This window comes from Lethenteron reissneri, chromosome 55, assembly GCF_015708825.2.
Source record: "Lethenteron reissneri isolate LAM-NWPU_2019-01 chromosome 55, ASM1570882v1, whole genome shotgun sequence".
In the NCBI taxonomy this organism is placed as follows: domain Eukaryota; kingdom Metazoa; phylum Chordata; class Hyperoartia; order Petromyzontiformes; family Petromyzontidae; genus Lethenteron; species Lethenteron reissneri.
Genome location: NC_083833.1, coordinates 1,309,477 through 1,331,060, shown reverse-complemented (window position 1 = coordinate 1,331,060; position 21,584 = coordinate 1,309,477). Strand labels below are relative to the sequence as shown.

Here is a 21,584-nt window from a genome sequence, read left to right as displayed (position 1 = left end):
GTAATCGGAAATCAAATCGCTGTCGAGCGCCTCAACGTCAACGTGGCAACAAGGGGTCAACATCCTCTTGGTTCTTTCGGTAAAGTCACGTCTTTCCGACAGACCTGAGGACGGCTGCTTGCGTTGTGGCCGAAACGTCGGAAGAATTATTTTATTATGTTTTATTTTTATTATTTTATTAATTCCCTTCTACGTGACTTTACCGAAAGAACCAAGAAGATGAATCCCTGCAGTCACGAAAGCTTTAATTCGAAATTTAAGGGGTCAACACTCACCCTCAAGACAACTGGGGTTCATCTGAACGCGGCTTCACCCTCTTGGCATCTCCGTTGCCTTCCCAGCCGCTATCTCCCAATAAGGCCAACGAGAGGGCATTGCCTCTCTCCCATGTGCAGATCATCGGCCACGGTGGCGAGATGCGATAAGCATCGCCAGAAACCCAGGTGCACGTGGGTCCGACCCCAATTCCCGACCCTGGCGCCTGTATATTTTTGTAAGTGTGCACGTCTCTTTCCCAGTTGTGGCCTGGCTTTTCCCTCCACATCTAGAAACGTGCCTGCAGACTGTCTGGCTGCTCTGCATTTCCACGCCACAAGCCACTTTGTTGAGCTATCATTTGTGGCCAGGTTGCTACTGAAAAAGAGCTATTTTATATGTTTCTCAGTGGGCCTTAACTGATAAAATAAAACATTGTTTTAGTTGCTGTCAAACCTACTCCCCGTCCTTTGCCAATATCAGGAGTAAGACCACGAGACCATCAAATATTAAACCGTAACCCATTCACGACTTTCATGATCGCTTTGGAACACTGACAGCATTTCTGAAACTTGGTAGCTTTGATCATGTCATCGTTTCAGATACGTTTATTCCTGAATATTGCAAAAGTGCATTTTATTTATTGTAAATCTCACTGCGTATTGTATAATCCCATATTTTGTGTGAATTACCCTTGTCTTATGCAGCCGCGTGGTGTCAAATATATTCTGTCTCAAGCGTCGACAAGCTGCCCGATGGCCAGTGGCCCATACCGCATGCATTTTTTATGAGTGGTTTGTAATTGCAGCTGAGCGCCTGTAACTCTTACTCTGAAGACCCATGCACTAATTGTAAAAGCCTCCGTGTCGCCTGCTACGGCTGCTAAAACGCAGACGAGGTAGAACAATGACAACAGTACAATCAATATATTTGGTGTATCTAGACCTGTAAATTATTTGCCGGTCTAGATTCAAGGATTTATGATAATTTTTTTATATCCTGTTTTGCTAAGTACGGTGGGGTTAAACCTTTCAGGCATGGCAGCTTTTCAATAACGCGGTGTTGGCAAGGCCCGTGTTTCATGTTGTGTATTCGTGTGGTTTGTGTTGGCAAGGCATGTTTCATGTTGTGTATTCGTGTGGTTTGTGTTGTGGATTGCTAAGTTTGCAATGAAAAAAAATCTAGAAAAGTTCAGCTCCGGTGTTCATTTTTCTCTAAACTTATGAAATAAACGATTGACATGAGTCCGTCTCTTTATTTATACACTGTGCCTATCCTTGTTAAAATTTTCTTCAACAAACAACGACAGAAACATCGTGAAAATTGAGTTTCCGTAGGCCCTGGGCACAGTGCCGACTGTTCCTAATTGGACAATAAGGCCCTCTTGCCAACTCCGCGAATACAATGGAGAGATCCTTGAGTCGAATCCCACGCCTCGCGAAAGCCACAATCCCAAAGCACCTCGCTTTTAAAAATCACCCTCCCCCGGGGCCGGAGATAAAAAAAAAAAAATCTGCCCCAAAAAAAATTCCTCCCCAAAAAAATTCCCCCTTAAAAAATTTCCTCCCCAAAAAATTTCCCTCTAAAAAATTCCCCACCCCCCCCCCCCCAAAAAAAAACAATATCCACCTCCTGTTCGTGGTACTTCACTTCTAGGAAGGAGCGTGACGACATATGGGAAGCTTCGTGAGCATGCAAAACATTCTCAACGCACGGGGGCGGTAAGGATGAACGCATTGAGTTCCCGTGCACTGCTGTGATTTGCTGCATTTTTCCTCTCGATTTCTCAGTTGTCCTCCACGCGAAGTTGTGGTGCCAGTTCTTCAGAACTGAAAACTAATTTCTTTAGAACATTTGTGTGTGTGTGTGTTTAGTGTGTTGTCCTTCCCCCCGGCACCTCCCGATTAGCACGATTGGTTACGCACGGTGCGAACGAGGTTCAGCGTCTTCACTCTCCAAACTTTGCTGAAAGCCATGTCGAGCCTTGCGAACACGGCGCTCTGCAGAAGCACCCCGTGGCTGCCGCTGCTTCTGCTGCTGCTGCTGTTGCCTGCAATTGCTCCAGGTGAGTGAGGACCGCGTTCGCACACGGGGAGATGAACACCACCCCGGGGAGAGAGGTAGAGTCTGCGTTCAACTCTAGAGACTTCCCCAGGGGCTACCAACCACCATAATTCTGTCTGGGTGCTCCTTGCCCTGGAAATACTTTTATGCAAGAGGCGGCCATAGCGCGAGGTTTATTTTCTTACAAGTAGTTTACATTGATGACTAATTTTATTTCTCTAGATTTTTTTTATTTCTTCACAAGTTGTACGCATTCTGAGTAAGCTCGCTAATTAGTACATTGCTACGTGGGTGTTGTTTTAATTAAACTTGTTTTGTCGTGAAGAAGTGAAGTTGATTTTGTTTGCTTTGTTGCTTTGCTTTTTGAATGCCTCTCACCCCCTGTTGTCTCCACAATCCTACAATGCGTCCGAGAATCTCGCTGACATCCCCCTCCCTCATCCCCCTCCTCATCCTCCTCTAGCCGTTGACTACACAGTTGATCATCATCGATTCATTATCCGGCGGTTTCCAACATTATCCGGCGGTCACGGGCCGATCCGTCGAAAGCAGCAAAACCAAAGGCTCTTAAATCAGTCCGGCGATCGGCATGCACACAACACACGTGTGCGTGCCGAGAAAGAAAGTCGCTATGCTTTGCCGTTTGAATGCCTCTCGCCCCCCTTGTCCTCAAAACCCTCTAATCGAGTGGATCTTACCCTAGGGGTGCGAGATGCCCTTTGTGGGGGTGCGAGACATGGGCAGATTTTTTTGGAGAAGGTAAATCATCTAAACACAAATAAAAATACGGGCACGCAAGTTACAACTTACTTTGTTTCACCAAACCTCATGTATTTACCGTATGAACATTATTTAAAAACATGTTTGCGATTGAGAACCAACTGGGTGCAAGGCTGCAGTCAAGGTTAAGAACGACTGCTCGAATGCGTCAGAGACTTTAGGGACTGCCTCACTCTCTCTCCCTTTCATCCTCCTCAGCCGAGGGACCACACACGTTCTGCGAAACATGTTCGCTCATCCCAAAGACAAATTCGCTGCCCGTGTCGGGGTCACGATGGGGTCCCCCCCCCCCCCCCCCCCCATCGGCTGAGACTCGATCCGCCAAAACGGGGTGGCTTCGCGTGGCTTTATTGCAAGGTCCCGCGGGGCCAATTTCCGGCCTCTGGTGGCCTCCAGTGCGGCCCCTCACGTGCCCCCCCCCCCCCCATGATAATTCACAATCAGTGAAAACAATCCCCCGCATCATAATCATCATCGTCGTCTTCGTGCTGCTATCCCAAACCCAACAATGGTTTCAAATGTGTGACGGCCTCTGATATCTTATCGGCGAAAAGTCAGCATAGGTCAACCGAGTCGCCTTAGAAGAAATTATTCGATTCTTAGCTTCTCCCATCGTGCTGGGATTTTGTAGGATGCACGTTGAGATGGATAAGGGGCACGGGGTGACCACTAAGGTCTAGACTGGTCTGTAACAAGGTAGGGGGCACTGGGAAGGGTTGACAGCTTTGTGAATCTCACCCAGGGGTCGGCCAACGTCGCGGCTCTGGAGCTGCATGCTGCTTTTTGGCGTCCCCCTTGCGGATAGCCGTTACACACAAAAACACGTGAATCTTAAACATAATTAAACGTAAAGATGATGTATTAAATGTGGCATGGAATAGGTGTCTTGGTGACGACTAAATGTACAACAGTCGAACTGTATTGTTGAAGAATAACTAAAGGGGGGAAATAACCTAAATTAACGCAGTTTTATTCTATCACATATTTTGTTCAAGTCAGATTGTGTGTTGTGTTGTCGTCTGCCGTATACCCGCTGCTATGTTTGTGTACAAGTAGCTGGGCGTGTGGTGCGGCTGTCCGATCTTGTTTGGTCAAAGACGAAAACAAACTACAATGGCTCCTACTCTTCTACTTTGAAATGCTGCCCAACCACGTGATGGACCCACCTCTCCAATGCTGTTCTAGATTTGAAGCTTTCGTGACTGCAAGGATTAATACTCTTAGTTTTTTCCGGTAAAGTCACGTAGGTAAAAATAAATAATAAAATAAAAATTATTGAAATTAAAAAATAAATCACGACGTTTCGGAGACAACACAAGTCTCCGTCATCAGGTGGGACCGTCACAGCTAGATTTACTGTATCAAGCGAGGCAAAAATTATTACCTTGTTATCGCGGCATCTCTTGAGGAAGGCCAGCGTCTCGAGAAGCTGACTTCTTGTCTCGGTGTCTGTTAAAAACTCTAACAGATAGGTGCAATTCCTCCCCGTAGATGGTATTATGCTGCCCAACCATCTGATGGAACCCAACTCCCCCATGCTGCCCAACCATCTGATGGGACCCAAGTCTCCCATGCTGCCCAACCACGTGATGGAACCCAACTCCCCCATGCTGCCAAATCAGCTGATGGAACCCAACTCCCCCATGCTGCCCAACCATCTGATGGAACCCAACTCCCCCATGCTGCCCAACCAGCTGATGGAACCCAACTCCCCAATGCTGCCCAACCATCTGATGGAACCCAACTCCCCCATGCTGCCCAACCATCTGATGGAACCCAACTCCCCCATGCTGCCCAACCATCTGATGGAACCCAACTCCCCCATGCTGCCCAACCACGTGATGGAACCCAACTGCCCCATGCTGCCCAACCATCTGATGGAACCTAACTCCCCCATGCTGCCCAACCACGTTATGGAACCCAACTCCCCATGCTGCCCAACCATCTGATGGACCCAACTCCCCCATACTGCCCAACCATATGATGGAACCCAACTCCCCCATGCTGCCAAATCAGCTGATGGGACCCAACTCTCCAATGCTGCCCAACCAGCTGATGGAACCCAACTCCCCCATGCTGCCAAATCAGCTGATGGGACCCAACTCTCCAATGCTGCCCAACCATCTGATGGAACCCAACTCCCCCATGCTGCCCAACCACGTGATAGAACCCAACTCCCCCATGCTGCCCAACCATCTGATTGACCCAACTCCCCCATGCTGCCCAACCAGCTGATGGAACCCAACTCCCCCATGCTGCCCAACCACGTGATGGAACCCAACTCCCCATGCTGCCCAACCATCTGATTGACCCAACTCCCCCATGCTGCCCAACCATCTGATGGAACCCAACTCCCCCATGCTGCCCAACCACGTGATGGAACCCAACTCCCCATGCTGCCCAACCATCTGATTGACCCAACTCCCCCATGCTGCCCAACCAGCTGATGGAACCCAACTCCCCCATGCTGCCCAACCACGTGATGGAACCCAACTTCCCATGCTGCCCAACCATCTGATGGACCCAACTCCCCCATGCTGCCAAATCAGCTGATGGAACCCAATTCACCCATTCTGCCCAACCATCTGATGGGATTGCTAACTCGCTCCAAAGTCCCCTCTGCCGTCGCTTCTCGTGCAAGCGGCCACTGCTGCGATACCTTTCCTCACTCAGAGAGACCTCCGCGTGTTCTTGCCGCCCCGTCACCAAACGTCAAGAGGCCTGACAGTTTATTTAACAAAGGAGAAACACGTGTTTTTTGTTGTTGTTCCCTTCGCTTGATACCAACGGAAAACGTGTGCGGTGTTTTGTTTCACAGCGTTTGCTCAAGTTCCCAGCAGTAAGTATACATGCGCCTTGGACATATGGTTCGGCGAACAAGAAGTTTTTAAGGCAACGGTAAGCATCGATCGATGTTTATTTCACGTGTCAGTATCGTCCCTCAATAAAGTGGGCATCGGTGCACATCACAACGGAACGGGAGCGGTACGGGGCTGGAGGGGGGACCAGAGCGACAGGGATGATAGCAGAGCGCCGCCACGAACCTCGGCCACTAACACCGACTGAGCACCACTTCGCTGTCTCATGCGACGAACAGCACGAGACGGTGTGACAAAAATAAGAACAGGTTTTGCCCTTTTCTGGCAATAAAACAGGAGTTGTGTTGAGATTTTCAAACACCAAATAGAAACCTTTTGCAAGGAACCAAGTTCGTACTAAGCACACGCAGTGCTTGTGGTGAACATGTAAACAAACACGCTCTGATTATAATTATAATATTTATATAATTATAATCTGTGCATTGTCTTTGAACAGAGACAGCAGCAGCCTTCTTTATGGCCTCGTCTCACCACCAGTGGCACACCAGATAACATCAAATGGCAATGCATGTAACATTATAGTTACATTATTGTTTGAGACAATGAATATATTATCAGATCATGTTTTGTTTGCATGGTCACCACGAGTGCAGAGAGCAAGTAAGATATCTCGATTAACTCTCCACAACGGAGAACTTTACATTTAAAATTAAATGTGATCTCAGTAGTGCACTCTCAAAATGCACTAATGCGCGTCTGTAAAAGTAGTAAACTGTGTGTCTGTATGTCTCCTTCTTTCAGATTGGCATCCCTGTGAATCCATCAATCCTTTGTCGTGGAAGTCAAATAACACAAATTATCAAGGATGTTCAGATGACATGCAACCCTGGTGCTGCACATGGAAACTCACTTATTAAAATGGAACAAAATCCAGAGAGCCTGGACTATTTAAAATATAAATTGGATTGTGGCAAACGATTAGAAGATTCCGAACTGAATTATGCAGATATGTTTGGTAAGTCAATTTAAATGGCATTTCAAGTTCACAAGATTGTCGCTTGTCACTGGCACCTTTTATCATTGCCATCAAATCACAACCCATCACGTTAAAAGTACAGACCTTTAAAAGGGGTGGATTCTATACATTATTTTACGTATGTATATGTATATTGAACTTCCTCCGCACCGTACGTAGACAACCGAGCTAATCGGAGGTGCGGGGGAAGGACAACAAACTAAACACAAAAAGCAGTTCTCAAGAAAATATTTTTTATTTAGATTTAAAGTGCATAGCTCCAGTGGCTTCGCAATATCGGAAAGAAGAGCGTTCCAGACGGCCGCAGAAGTGCATCTGAAAGTGCGCGATTTAATAGTCATCTTTGTTTGATGTTTAGCCAAAAGCTGCTGCAAGGATGACCTGAGTTTGTGTGATGGTTAATGAGACCAGCAAGGTATTGCGGTTCATTCATGGCAAGCACTTTGTGTGTAATGAGTGTAACCTTAAAATGTTATTCGTTCGGCAATCGGAAACCAATGCAGCCCTCGGTGAGCACATGGTCGGATATTGCAGTAACTGTCACGACGCGTACAATTGCAGTGGTGGCTGTACAAGCAGAACTACAAATGTAGCAGATAAACCTCGTTTCAGCACCTCACCAGCACTGATGCAAGTGATTACACCGTGTGTATGAAGTGTAGTTTAGTTGAAGGTTTCGGCCCAGTCAAAAGCTTCACGGTGGTGAGATGTTAACTGCCTCGCCTGATATGCAGGAGGTCGTTTGTTCGATTCCGACCCTGACGCCTGTTTATTTGGAGTTTGCGTGTTCTCACCGCAGTCACGTGGATTTTTCTCCGTGTCCTCCGGTTTTTCCTTCCACATTTAGAAACATGCTTTCAGAGTATTTAGCTGATATACATTTTCACGCGATAAGCCACTTCGTTGAGCTATCATTTATGGCCAGGTCGCTCATGAAAAATAGCTGTGGAGCTCAGTGAGCCTTACCACTGCATTGGCAGTGGTGCACAAGCCAAACTCAACACATTCATCAATGACACCGTGGCCTTAACTAAAAGGAAGACATAGATAACGGGCGATGTTTCAAGAAATGTACCATGAGGAAGGGCCATTGCTTGAAACGGTGACTATTCTACGTTTTCCTTTTAAGGCCACACAGTGGCATTGGCGAATGTGTTGCGGGTTTGTTGTTGTTGCCAAATGTAAGGATGTTCTGCAGATTAAAAAAATTGCAACTTAATATGGATTGGGTACAAGATGCGGGGTAGTGACACACCATTAATTCTAGATTTGAAGCTTTCGTGACTGCAAGGATTCATACTCTTAGGTTTTTTCGGTAAATTCACGTAGGTTAAAAATAAAATTAAAAATGAATAAAAGTAATAATATATATTTTATTATTCATTTCTATTATTACTTTTATTAATTTTATTTTTTACCTACGTGACTTTACCGAAAAAACCTCAGAGTATGACACACCATCAGCCTAGCGAAGGTCTAACTGAGCCCTTCAATCATTATGTCTGCTGCATGGTACAAATTATTAAGAAAAAATATTATATTTTCTTACCAGGTAAGGTCCACTGAGTTACACAGCTATTTTCCATGAGCGACCTGGCCACAAATGAGAGCTGAACGAAGTGGATTAATCACGTGGACATTCTATAGCAGCCAAATTATCTAAACGCACGTTTCTAAATGTGGAAGGAAAAACCGGAGGACTCGGAGAAAAATCCACGCGAATCACGGGGAGAGAGACATGCAAGCTCCAAATATACGGCAGCAGGCATCAGGGTCGAGATTGAACCCACGACCTCCTGTATAGCAGGCGAGGTAGTTAACATCTCGTCACCTTACCGCCTTAAAATCAGGGTGGGAATCATGCATGCACGTCGCAGCCTCCTAAGAAGGCTGCGGGGGGGGGGGGGGCAACTGACGAGTCGAGTTGGGCTCGTCTCGCTGGGACCTCTAACGTGGCAAGTTCTGCTCGATTTGGTACTGGTCATCGGGTGCTGCAGTGCAAACATGTGCTGCTATAAATTTTTTTGAAGGAACTTGTCAAAAATAATTTGAAGCCAAAAAAACACGGAAGTTGCATTCAATGTGGTACTTTGCAATTTTTTTAAAATCTCCAGTGCTCTCCACAACACCGCTGATGAGTAATCCACGCGATGTGCACTGTGACTACCACTTGCACGTGTGCCACGGTGAAGAAGAAATGTCGTGGGATTTTTACGTGAGTACCGAACTGTATGGATGGCAATACATTTTCAATCAATGCTTCTCAATATCAAATGCCTCTCATCCTTCTTCAATCCACAACCACACCAAGACAAGAGTCTAAACTATTACAACTGCAGCACTCGTTTTTTCAAGCTGATCAAAAAAACGACACCGTTTAATCGTTCCTCCGTGGGCCATATGAGCGGTAGAAAGCTGTAATTGAATTTGAGACGGGAGAAGCGACGATTAAGCTGACAAGTGGCTGCTGGGTTTGTGAAAATATCAGTGGATTAGTTCTCCCAATTCATCCAAAACCTGGGGAAGGCAACATTCCCTCCACACGGTTGAATTCCCCACAGCAGAATAAGCTGCGATGTCTGCTGCACGAGAAAAGCGGACATTGCTTGGAAATCCATGTTCTGCATTTCTGCATGCAAAGGCACGGAAGAACACCCACACAATTCGGCATGGGGGGAGGGGAGGTGAGGTCATTCCACACGATTCGCGGTGCAACCCCACACACCAAGACCATCTAACATAAATCTGTTTCCTGCTTTGAGCTCGTAAAATATGGTCTGCTCCGGCAGAAATGCGCGGACAGATTGTTCCCCGCTTGAACCCCATTGACGCAGCTTCTGCATTGTGAATGCAGCTGCACAGACACATGCACAGTCGCAGTATAACTACACAGGGCGCTTTGGTGGCTTCGCTGCACCGCCACTTCTGCTTTAGGACTGGGTGCCATCTGTGGAGCGAAGAGTAAATTATTAACATCATGAAATGGGCAAATATATGCCCCTGTGGAAGTTCCCACAGTCTGAACGTTTTATAGTGGAATCCATGAATTCAAGGCCTCTGTTAACATGGAATGTGTTTTTGTATTTTGGCCAGAACTTACATTTAGGAGGGAACCCCCACAATGGCATTACGCAGCCTGGCAGTTAATGGCAGCCCCGGGGGATCTATGTAAGAAGTGGCTGGTGGGTGTTTACCCCACTGTGACCCCAACCGGGAGGCAGGGCTCTGTAATTAGACAATAGATATCAGTGTACAAATTGCGACCTCAAATTGGTGCCGCTATGCTCATCACTGAATTTTTGCACCTTTGCATTTCTCTTCACAAACGGAGTCTTTGACTGGAATTCATGAATGTTTGTGTTGGATGCTGAGTGTGTGGACAAGCATTATAGTCCAGGCTGTTTAAAAACATTTACGTTTCATTGTTGCAGTGCTACAGCAGCATACTGTGTGATCTCAGTCGTGCTCACTCAAAAGGGTTCTGCACCTCCGATTAGCACGGTTGGCTATGTACGGTGCGAAAGAAGTTCAATATACATGCATATTGTTTATGGGTTGTGCACACTTGCTTTGATTTTGCTATTTAAGTTAAATATAAAAGTTAAATATAAAAGTTAAATATAATTGTAATCTATTCATTTGTGTTCCCGAAATGTTAATTTTAATCAGGAAAATTACTACTCAATGTCTACTTTGTCGCGCAGTGTTTATTTATTATTAATCTTACCCCAATTGATTTTGTTTTATTATCAATGCATGAGGTTATCCGCATTCACAAAGTGGCAACGCATTTTCATCATTGCACAATTGTGAGTGACGTTCCTAACATTTTATTTTGCAGGTTGCATTGTCACGTTTGAAACTACAATTATTGTGCAATGTTATGTTACAACCATCCGTGACCAGATATTGTGACAATGAAGAAAATCCAACCAAGCTAAACATGACTTACAAGAATCCAGATATGTATATTTGCGGATGGAATTTGGTGTGCCCAACAGGTATGGTATTAAAGCACATCTCCACCATTCCCACGATATCACACATCACCAAACACATCCCTCTATCGGCTCCGTAGTCTTGAGCAGCGAGCACCGTTAGCAAACAACTGCAGTAGTGAAACCACGATGGAGTCAGCAGTACGTCCCAGCAGCCATCTGTGTCTCCCCCATTCACAACGTGGGTGCAGTCAAGAAGTCTGTCTCCAAGCCAGACGAAACAGGGCGGAGGGGAGAGCATTTTCAGTATTGCAGGTGTCCAGCATTCGATGAATAATGAAGCCACACATGTAAAGTCACGTGCACGTGTACGTACGCTCCGTGTTGTCGCCTAATGGGGCCACAAAAGAGAGGGAGCGAAGGGAGTGAACCAAACTGTAGCAGAGTGGCGAAGGTTTATCTAGAAACACCATCAATTCATGTAATGTAATTTAGCTGCACGATATTGTGCTTAATATTCTGGCGTGGTGCTAAGCTAGACCTGAAGGCGGATTGAGCATCACGCAAACCAATGGCAGCCAAAACCGGGCAGCAGGACCCTGGGTAATTATCTGAATACCGCAGGCAGATAGGCACCTCGAAGACTAATGGTACCCACAGCATCATCGTGAGATGCATTGCTCAAGGCAGATGAGCCTCAAGTAGACCAATTGCGTCTATAAACACTGGGCTCGCAGCTCTGTGTGTGGGGGCACGGATACCTACTGGCAGTCATCGAATTACGAACGTCTGACTTAAGAACATCCGCACTTTCGAATGAGCTTTCGTGAGATTTTGTGCTGGCCACCCACCCCCTCGTGTACCGTTGCGGCCTTCATAGGTGCTCGATAACAGCACTTGCCCCGACAGTCTGTTAAGTCTACACGGGGGATCTTTGTCGTTGGTGTGTGTGTGCGTGCGTGTGTGCTTCTGTGTGTGTGTGCAGATGTGGCCGGACCTGATCCCACCCCTTCTAACAAAAAAAACAGCGGTTGTGGTAAGATAATATAAAACCGATTCATAGTCGAGGTATTTTTGGGTTAGATCGCATAAATATAAGTGTGTCGTTAAACCTGCCACCACCCGACACAGCCAATGAGTATGGTTTGTCATGTAAACCGAACATGCCAATTCGTTACGGGTACAGCACACCGGTGTGTTGGAGAGCAAATCCACAACATTTACAATTTGAGTAACGTGACGTTACGCCAGTAATGACAACTGGCATCATCAGGCGACAGCCAGATTTGTGAAGGATCCTCCTGCTGTTTCGTTCTCAGGGTCGAACGTTACCTTGCAGTCAAAAACCTCCAGGAAGTGCCCTGGAGGTTCTTGAGACATACTTACAGATTAAGGTCTCTATATAAATTACATATTTATCACAGTATTCCATGCAAATGTGCACTATTTTTTATTCATGACTTTAGCAATGCTTCCATATGAACATTTAAATACAGTACATTGTTGTGTTCCGAATTTCGAACCGTTTCACTGATGAATGAGTCTCAGGAACGGAACCCCTTCGTAAGTCAGGGACTACCAGTACCATTCTTCTGATGCTGTAAAGGGCCAAGGACGATATTTTTGGGCTGTCAAGCCAACTTGCCAATTGTCATTAAAGTATCAATTCTTGGCCAAGGTAGGCCTCTGCAGGATGTATTTGATATCAGTATTTGCACTCTCAATGTACTATGCAAACCATATATATGTTTCTGAATTATGATTGTGTAATCACAGGCCCTGAAATGGCATGCAGTGCTCTTAATCTCCACCCTGGCTGCATTACTCCATTCGTCATCTTCCTCTACATTCTAGTCCAGTCGGGTTAGCTGGCTGCAGCAACTCCTGCATTGCAAGGTCAGCAAAGATTACCGACTGTGCTGCTCGGTATGTGTGTCCATAAATGTGTCTTGATATGCATTTCCAAGTGTCCAGATTACATTTTTATATACTCTGAGAAGACGAAACAACATTTCAATATACAATTGTGATCCTACGTCACAGAGATACAATAACAGAATGTTCCAAATGAATACATTATTTTACTCTTTTGACCCACCACCATTAATTTGAAAAGTTAACAAACTCACGATCACACAAACCATTTCGCAATATAATTATGCATTCCGTGTGCATAAAGGCACAGTGTGGATATCAATAATTGATGGCAGTGTGGAATGTAAAGCTCAGATGACTTCATGGGTGGGATAACATCTAAGCCTGGTTCACGTACTGATACATCCACGGTGGCAGCTCAAACATAACGGGTACGGAGGATTAAAACTGGTACCTCAATTTGAGACCGACAATTCATGAGCTTAGGGCGGACGTTTGTCAAACCTCATCGGCCCGTGGACCACTCAGCACCACTCAGCGCCACCACACGTGGTGACGAAACGCATTCACTTCTCTCTCTAAATACCAGTCATACAAAATCATTCACATTACTGGAACATGAAAAAAAATGTAACGCAGTTATTATTTGTTTTTTTAGGGTAGTTTAATCAGGGTAGTTTACGTAACTTCATTATTGGGGGTATAACGGTGATCTGAAACAAATTGACTTGGCTCCTCCTGAAGCAGTCGAATGAATATAAATCTTTAATTAATATAAAATCTCGACACCAATTTGTAATCTGTTGCCATCTCCAACAATGACATACGAAAGAAGAATGGAGTATAACACAACAGCTGTCCACCCCACCCTTTACCATGTAGCTCATGCCTGAGCACAATCTGTTACGAGTTTTAGGATGCTTTCAGCTCAGGTCATGTGTAGCGTTATACCTCCACCACGCAGCTCAATGTGCCTGTGGTCAAGGGCCAGCGACCCTTGAACCCAACTCAATTACGATAAGAAACAAAGCCAGGCCTCGAAGGGACGGATCAAAATAGAAATGACTACGAAACAGGGAACTGCGAATCATAGAGGTCAACATCCGTAGCCTGAGATCCAGCATCAGAGAACTCGCTTACTTATGCAAGGAGGAGCCCACAATTGCCATCGTGGTGTAAATATTCCTGGACCCAACTGTTCAAGACGGAGTGGACTGCATTGCAATAACCAGTTACACCACGTGCTGTTGAAGAGATAGAGCTGCTTCATCTGGAGGGGGCACTGCAGTGTACTTCCTACAAGGAATTGCCATCCATCATGACTACCAATGAGATCCAACAGACATGGAATTTATGTGACTCACAGAGTGCCCTTACGTTCCCAGAAGCTACTCATCGGAGCTGTGCACAGACCACCCAGTGCAAACAATGACATATTTGACGACCTGAACACTGAAACTCTGTCAAAAATGACAGAGTTTGATGCATATTCCATCATGCTGGTGGGAGACCTCAATGTCCATCATGAAGACTAGCCAGGTAGCCAAACAACAGACTCAGCTGGCCACCAAGCTCTCTGGCTTGCGAGCTGTAGGCAGGACCGGATTAAGATGTTGTAGACCCCTGGGCTATAGGTCCTGTGAGGCCCCCAGTAATATTTCAAAAGGAAGCAGGCAAACGGGACGATAGTTGGAGATGCGGTTGGCATCGAGGGATGGTCTATTAACGAGAGGGGTGATGATGGCCGAATTTCAAGGCACCGGAGGATAGAAAAGAATTGAAAAGGGAGAGTAAGGAGGGAAGGACAGAAGTAAGAAGGGAAACAGGGATAGGGTCAAGGGGTGAGGTGGAGAGATGGACTTTGTAGATGGTAACAGAGAGAAGTTCCTCCACACTCACGGGTGGGGGGGGGGGGGGGGGGAGTCGCTGAGGGCAGGCGGAGTGGGGAGCTGGTCGGGGGCTGAGGACAGACGGGGCTGAGTGGGGGACGGGGAAACTGGGGAAGAGGAACGAATCGCATTCGTTTTGGAAGTGAAGAAGAGGGCAAAGTGAGCATGGGATGAAACAGAAGTATTCTGTGAGACTTTCGTCACAGAAAGGCCGTCTCCAAGATGCAAAAGGTCCGGCCCCAAACATCTAGCCAAGCAATCTCTGCTCAATTGAGAACATCACCGTCAAGCCCAAAGACACCAATAGGCTGCTGAAGCGACTTTGAAGAGAGATATAACGTTGAGCTGTGAGGGTATTGAATGTAACGGGATGCGTGTTCTATTTTGCAGGGAATGATGGAACGCACGCACGAGTTGAAAATGGCACTGGTTTATACAGCATTGAAGTAAACACACACACACACCATAGGTATGCAGCACACAGGTCACGTATGCAGTCACCACGTGACCCACCACACACATATTAGTATTTTGCTATCGAAAATTTGTGTATTTTTATACCTCCGTTGTACCGCAGTGTGTCGCAGCGTGAAAGTTGCTTCACGGGCCAATGCACATGAACACCCTACACACTACACCATGAACACCCTATACGCTGCACCATGAACACCCTACACACTGCACCATGAACACCCTACACACTACACCATGAACACCCTACACACTGCACCATGAACACCCTACACACTACACATGAACACCCTACACGCTGCACCATGAACACCCTACACGCTGCACCATGATCACCTTGCACCACAAGCAGCCTACAACATGCAGGAACCGGACTGAGAATCCTGATACTCGGACTACAACCCCACACACCTAGGCTCTCTGGAGAGACGCAGTCTCGACGTCGTCCTATCATTGCATGCTGCTTCCTCTATGTATTCCCGCATTGGTTCTTCCACTGGCTCTCACGCCGCTTGCTATAATCTTGTAGCAATAGTGCAGCTAGAGTGACATCGCTATTGAATAAATGCGGGGTTTCATTGAGACGCAAAACAATGTTGCGGCACCTGCATCTTGAACATGCCGACTTTGCTTAAACTTCGAAGTAAATCACCTCTCTCTGCCTCAACGCTTGAGGAGGAAGTCACTGTCACGTGTTGACTACGGTGTACACGTGACGTTAAAAGATCTCTGCATTTTCACGATGACTTCATAATTCTTAGGTCTTTTGCTGCCATGTTATTTTTTACACTGCAATGGTTTTGTAACGGACACTGCTGCCGAATTTTTGGGACCCCATTGAACCATCGTATGTACCTAACACAATCTCTTTTATGGCTTTAATACTATCTCAAGTTGCCAACCGACACGAATGCAAATGTATATCCACATCATCGGTACCAAAGTTACATGAATCCGTCTGAATTATATGCTTGCGACAATGGAACCTAACTACAGAAACGAATCCCTATAAAGCTTAACATTTTGTATCTTTAGTTATTGAATCAATTTGAGGGTTGTGTTCACCTATGCTTATCACTGAAATTCGCTTTTGTTTGTAATAAAAACCAACGTATCCAATATCTTACAGGAGTTGCTTAAAGTCTGTGTGTTGATGAGTGAGGTCGTCTGAACGACGTTGTCGATTTACGTGTAAACGTCGATCTCGTTCCACGCTGCACGTGCCCGACGATTGTTTAACATGTCCCACGTGACGCGCCAAACAAACGACGCTGTCCACGTCACGTGGGACCACGTGCTCACCCACGCGCGGACCACGTGCACACCCACGCGCGGACCACGTGCTCACCCAGGCGCGGACCACGTGTAGACACCAGAAGTCGCAACCCGGTTTTGATTCCTTACCCGTACCAGGCCGCACCAGGATCGCAAACGGGTACCCGTACCCGGCCGTACCTGTACCCTACCCATACCCGGCCAGGTACGGGTAGGGTACGGGTATTGGGTACCTGATTGCGACCTCTGGGTTGAAGCCATTTTGCAGGCGCGGGTGGGTTGATTCTAGGAATTTGAATTGTGAGAAGAGACAAGAGGTTGGGAAATGAGTGACAAACAGTTACTCACCAGTGACTCACGGTTTACCCGTACCCATACCCGGCCGCACCAGGGTCGCAAACGGGTACCCGTACCCGGCTGGGTACGGGTAGCCGGGTATCGGGTAGGGTACGGGTATCGGGTACCCGGTTGCGACCTCTGGTAGACACACGCACACACCGAGACCTCGTTCTTTATTTTAATCGGCGCTGTTCGCACAAACGGCGCGTCACGTTAGACTGATTAACAATCATCGGACGCGTGCAGCGTGGAACGAGTTGATTTGAATGAGAGGAGAACATCGGTTAACGTGGAGTTTGGGAAACTCTGCACTCGAGCTGCAAACCCCGAACTCGAATATCGGTGGAGTTGTCCAACAAAGAGTCGCTCCACCCGAGTCGGCCACGTCTTCACGGCCTCTCACCACGACGACTTAGGGGCCGTCCATAATTGACGTCACGCGATTTTGGACGATTTTTGACCCCCCTCAAATATGACGTCACAAAGCTCTGCCCCCCAAAAAAATATAAAACGTGCTTCAAATCGCTTTAAACTATTCTCATTGTAGTGCGTATTTAATGTGGCGCTGCACTCTGATGTTGTAGGAGAAAACATTTATTAAGAAGCCTATTTAATTAAGTAGAACGTGTTGTCTATATTTATTTAAAGTTGCGCATTTTGATGTGACGTCAAATTTCTCACCCCCCCCCCCTCTCGTCACACATCGTCACAAATGTCTAACCACCCCCCCCCCCCATGTGCGTGACGTCATTTATGGACGACCCCTTAACACAACTTCGCAGGCACTCCCGTCTGCCTCTTGATACGCGCACCTGAATTCAAGGACCGTGCACTCAAGAAAGCGTTGTTCCAGTGACTCGCGATTAGCACGGTTGGCCTACGTACGGTGTGAAAGAGGTTCAACGTAAATACGAATGTGGCATTGCAGAGTCGAGATGAGAACGAGTCGGGGAGAATCGGCGCGCCAGCGTATCCGGCGTCGATAGTTACATTGACTCGGATTATTCAATTCAATCTCTCGAATTTTCTAACTCGCCTGGTACAATTTAAACGTCGTGACGTGGGTGACACCAGCCAGGAGCTTCCGTGCCACCCGTAGAGTTTGCTGCGATGTGATTTTTTTATGACACAATACGATTAAAATGTGTCCGATGCGTGTCCCCGTGTCTCTGTGTGTGCGTGTCCCCGTGTGTCTGTGTGTCCCAGTGTCTTTACGTGCCTCTGTGTGTCCCCGTGTCTCCACGTGTCTCTGTGTCCCCGTGTTTCTGCGTGTCCCCGTGTCTCTGTGTGTTTGCGTGTCCCCGTGTCTTCATGTGTCTCTGTGTGTCCCCGTGTCTCCACGTGTCTCTGTGCGTGTCCCCGTGGTCTCCACGCGTCTCTGTGTCTCTGTGTGTCCCCGTGTCTCCACATGTCTCTGCGTGTCCACGTGTCTCCACGCGTCTCTGTGGTGTGTGCGTGTCCCCGTGTCTCCATGTGTCTCTGTGTGTCCCGTGTCTCCACGTGTCTCTGCGTGTCCCCGTGTCTCCACGTGTCTCTGTCCCCGTGTCTCCACATGTCTCTGTCCCCGTGTCTCCACATGTCTCTGTGGTCCCCGTGTCTCCACGTGTCTCTGTGTGTCCCCGTGTCTCCACGGTCTCTGCGTGTCCCGTGTCTCCACGTGTCTCTGTCCCCGTGTCCTCCACCATGTCTCTGTCCCCGTGTCTCCACATGTCTCTGTGTGTCCCCGTGTCTCCAGTGTCTCTGTGTGTCCCCGTGTCTCCACGTGTCCTCTGTGCTATGTGTGTCTTTACGTGTCCCTATGTCCTTAGCACTTCTCCCGTGTCTTCTTCATGCTGCCCATTGTCTCTGTGTGTCCCCGAGTCTATCTCTGTGTATCTGCGTGTCGCTATGTGTCTCCCCGTGTCTCCACGTGTCTCTACGTGTCTCACTGTGTCTCGGCGTGTCTTTGTGTCTCCCCGTGTCTCCCCATGTATCTGTGTGTCTCCGCGTCTCTATGTGTGTCTCTGTGTGTCTCCGCGTGTCTCCCCATGTCTCTGTGTGTCTCCCCGTGTCTCTGTCTCCCGTGTCTCTGTGTCTCTGTGTGTCTCCGCGTGTTTCCCCATGTCTGTGTCTCTGTGTGTCTCTCTGTGTCTCCCCCATGTCTCTGTGCGTCTCCCCATGTATCTCTGTGTCTCCCCATGTCTCTGTGTGTCTCTCTGTGTCTCTGTGTGTATCTGTGTCTCCCCATGTCCCTCTGTGTCTCCCCATGTTTCTCTGTGTGTCTCCCTATGCATCTGTGTGTCTCTCTGTGTCTCTGTGTGTCTCCGTGTGTCTCCCATGTCTCTGTGTCTCTGTGTGTCTCTCTGTGTCTCCCCATGTCTCTGTGTGTCTCTCTGTGTGTCTCTGTGTGTATCTGTGTCTCCCCATGTCCCTCTGTGCTCCCCAATGTCTCTGTGTATCTGTGTGTCCTCTGTGTCTCCCCATGTCTATGTGTGTCCTCCCCATGTCTCTGTGTCCCTCTGTGTCTCCCCCCATGTGTCTCTGTGTCTCCCCATGTGTCTCTGTGTGTCTCTCTGTGTCTCTGTGTCTCCCCCCAAGTGTCTCTGTGTGTCTCCGCGTGTCTCCCTCCCCCCCGACCCGTGTCTCTGGGCGGGGTCTGTGGCTCCTGGCAACGGCGTCGCGTCCCCAGTGACCTCGGCAGCCGGCACCCCCACGACAACCTCCTCGCTCTCTCTCCTCTCTCTCTCCTCGTCTGTCTCCGTCTCTCTGTCTCTCTGTGTCCGTGCCATGGAGTCCCTCCACGCGGACGAGTCGGCCCCACGGGAGGAGGCGGCCTTGCCCCGCACCTGGTTCCATCCCGGCACCGCGAGCGACGACGCGGGCCCCGGCTGGGCTGCGCAGACTGCGGCGGGGCTGCGAGACGCGGCGGTCGCCATGGAGGAGTGGAGCCTCCACAACCAGACGAGGTGGGACACGGGGGTGGGGCAGGTGGGACACGGGGGTGGGACACGGGTGGGACAGGGGAGACGGGTGGGACACAGGTGGGACACAGGTGGGACAGGTGAGACACGGTGGTGGGGCAGGTGGGGACACGGGTGGGACAGGGGAGACACGGGGACAGGTGAGACACGGGTGGGACACAGTGGGACACTGGTGGGGGCAGGTGGGACACGGGAGGGACAGGTGAGCCACGGGTGGGACAGGTGGGACACGGGTGGAACAGGTGGGACACGGGTGGGACAGGTGGGACAGGTGGGACACGGGTGGGACAGGGGAGACACGGGTGGGACAGGTGGGACAGGTGGGACACTGGTGGGGCAGGTGGGACACGGGTGGGACAGGGGAGACACGGGTGGGACAGGTGGGGCACGGGTGGGACACAGGTGGGACACTGGTGGGGCAGGTGGGACACGGGTGGGGCAGGTGGGACACGGGTGGGACAGGTGAGACACGGGTGGAACAGGTGAGACACGGGTGGGACCACAGGTGGGACACTGGTGGGGCAGGTGGGACACGGGTGGGACAGGTGAGACACGGGTGGGACAGGTGGGACACGGGTGGAACAGGTGGGACACGGGTGGGACAGGTGGGACAGGTGGGACACGGGTGGGACAGGGGAGACACGGGTGGGACAGGTGGGACAGGTGGGACACGGTGGGACAGGTGGGATAGGTGGGACACTGGTGGGGCAGGTGGGACACGGGTGGGACAGGGGAGACACGGGTGGGACAGGTGGGACACAGGTGGGACAGGGGAGACACGGGTGGGACAGGTGGGACACGGGTGGGACAGGTGGGACACGGGTGGGGCAGCTGAGACACGGGTGGGAGAGGTGAGACCCCCGGTGGGGCAGGCGATCTAATCCAAAAATATTGTATGATAGTCTTTTGAATCTATACGGGGAGTCTTCGGTCTTTGAGTAACACCACCACCACTGGCAGAGTGTATCCAAAACCCGCCCTCTAACTCGGTCCCCAATACACGGATTTTGTGCAGCGTGTTTAGTTTGTTGTCCTTCCACCCCCCCCCCACCTCTCGGATGAGCCCAGGTGGGTATCGTGACGTGCGAGGAGGGAAGTGGAGCGCACGGCACGTTGTGTGCATCGCTCCGTTCGGCCATCGTGCTGTCAGCTGACTGAAGGCGCTCGACAAATATAAATTCAGAATCGATTTGCACCATAAGTAAACAAAAGTTAGTCGTGAATTTCATCGTGACCTTAATAGAGGATGAATCATTAACGCGTGCAGGGTGGACAATCATTCCACGATGCTTAATAATTAACCAGCGTCTCGCTGCCCCTGTATTGATTGTGCAGGTACCCGTATCCCTGTGAATTAATGTGTGGCACATGCGCTGCCACACGTTCTTGCATGCGCTCATGTTTCTACACGCTCGTGTGTGTGTATGGACATGTGCTGACATGAGTGTACACCAATGGGGTGTCTGTGTGTCTTTGTGTGCGTGCATTGTGCTTCATAGGTGCTCGCTAACAGCACTCACCCCCAACAATATGTTGAAGCAAGGCCGTAGTCATGGAGTCAACATTGGGGGGGGCAAATCTTTCACGGGGTCTGGGGGTCCCCCCACAGAAAAAAAAATCTAAATTTGAAAACGAATTTCCTGCCATTTCCTGCCTAAAATATTAAAAATTCACTAACACATGGGATACTTTTTATTTATTTTAAAAATAATCTCTAATAGTGTATTGTGCTTTTTCTTTTTTCCCTTTTCTTGTTCATTGTATGTAATGGCAAGATTAGGGATTTAAAGTACAACCATAACCACAATCATATACACATAAATCTATTTTATAGCAATATATTGGGGGGGACATTTTGAGCATATTTGAATATTGGGATGTCC

The 21,584-nt window shown here is 48.5% G+C and overlaps 1 long non-coding RNA gene across 1 annotated transcript; it reads left to right on the top strand.

Annotated features, from left to right (window-relative positions):
- Window positions 1-1,998: 1,998 nt before the first annotated feature.
- LOC133356776 (uncharacterized) lies at window positions 1,999-16,240 on the top strand. Its single transcript, XR_009756891.1, has 8 exons — window positions 1,999-2,320; window positions 5,918-5,997; window positions 6,720-6,933; window positions 9,069-9,169; window positions 10,796-10,955; window positions 11,878-11,928; window positions 12,669-12,788; window positions 15,047-16,240. It is a non-coding gene; the product is annotated as an uncharacterized LOC133356776 (long non-coding RNA).
- Window positions 16,241-21,584: the final 5,344 nt, after the last annotated feature.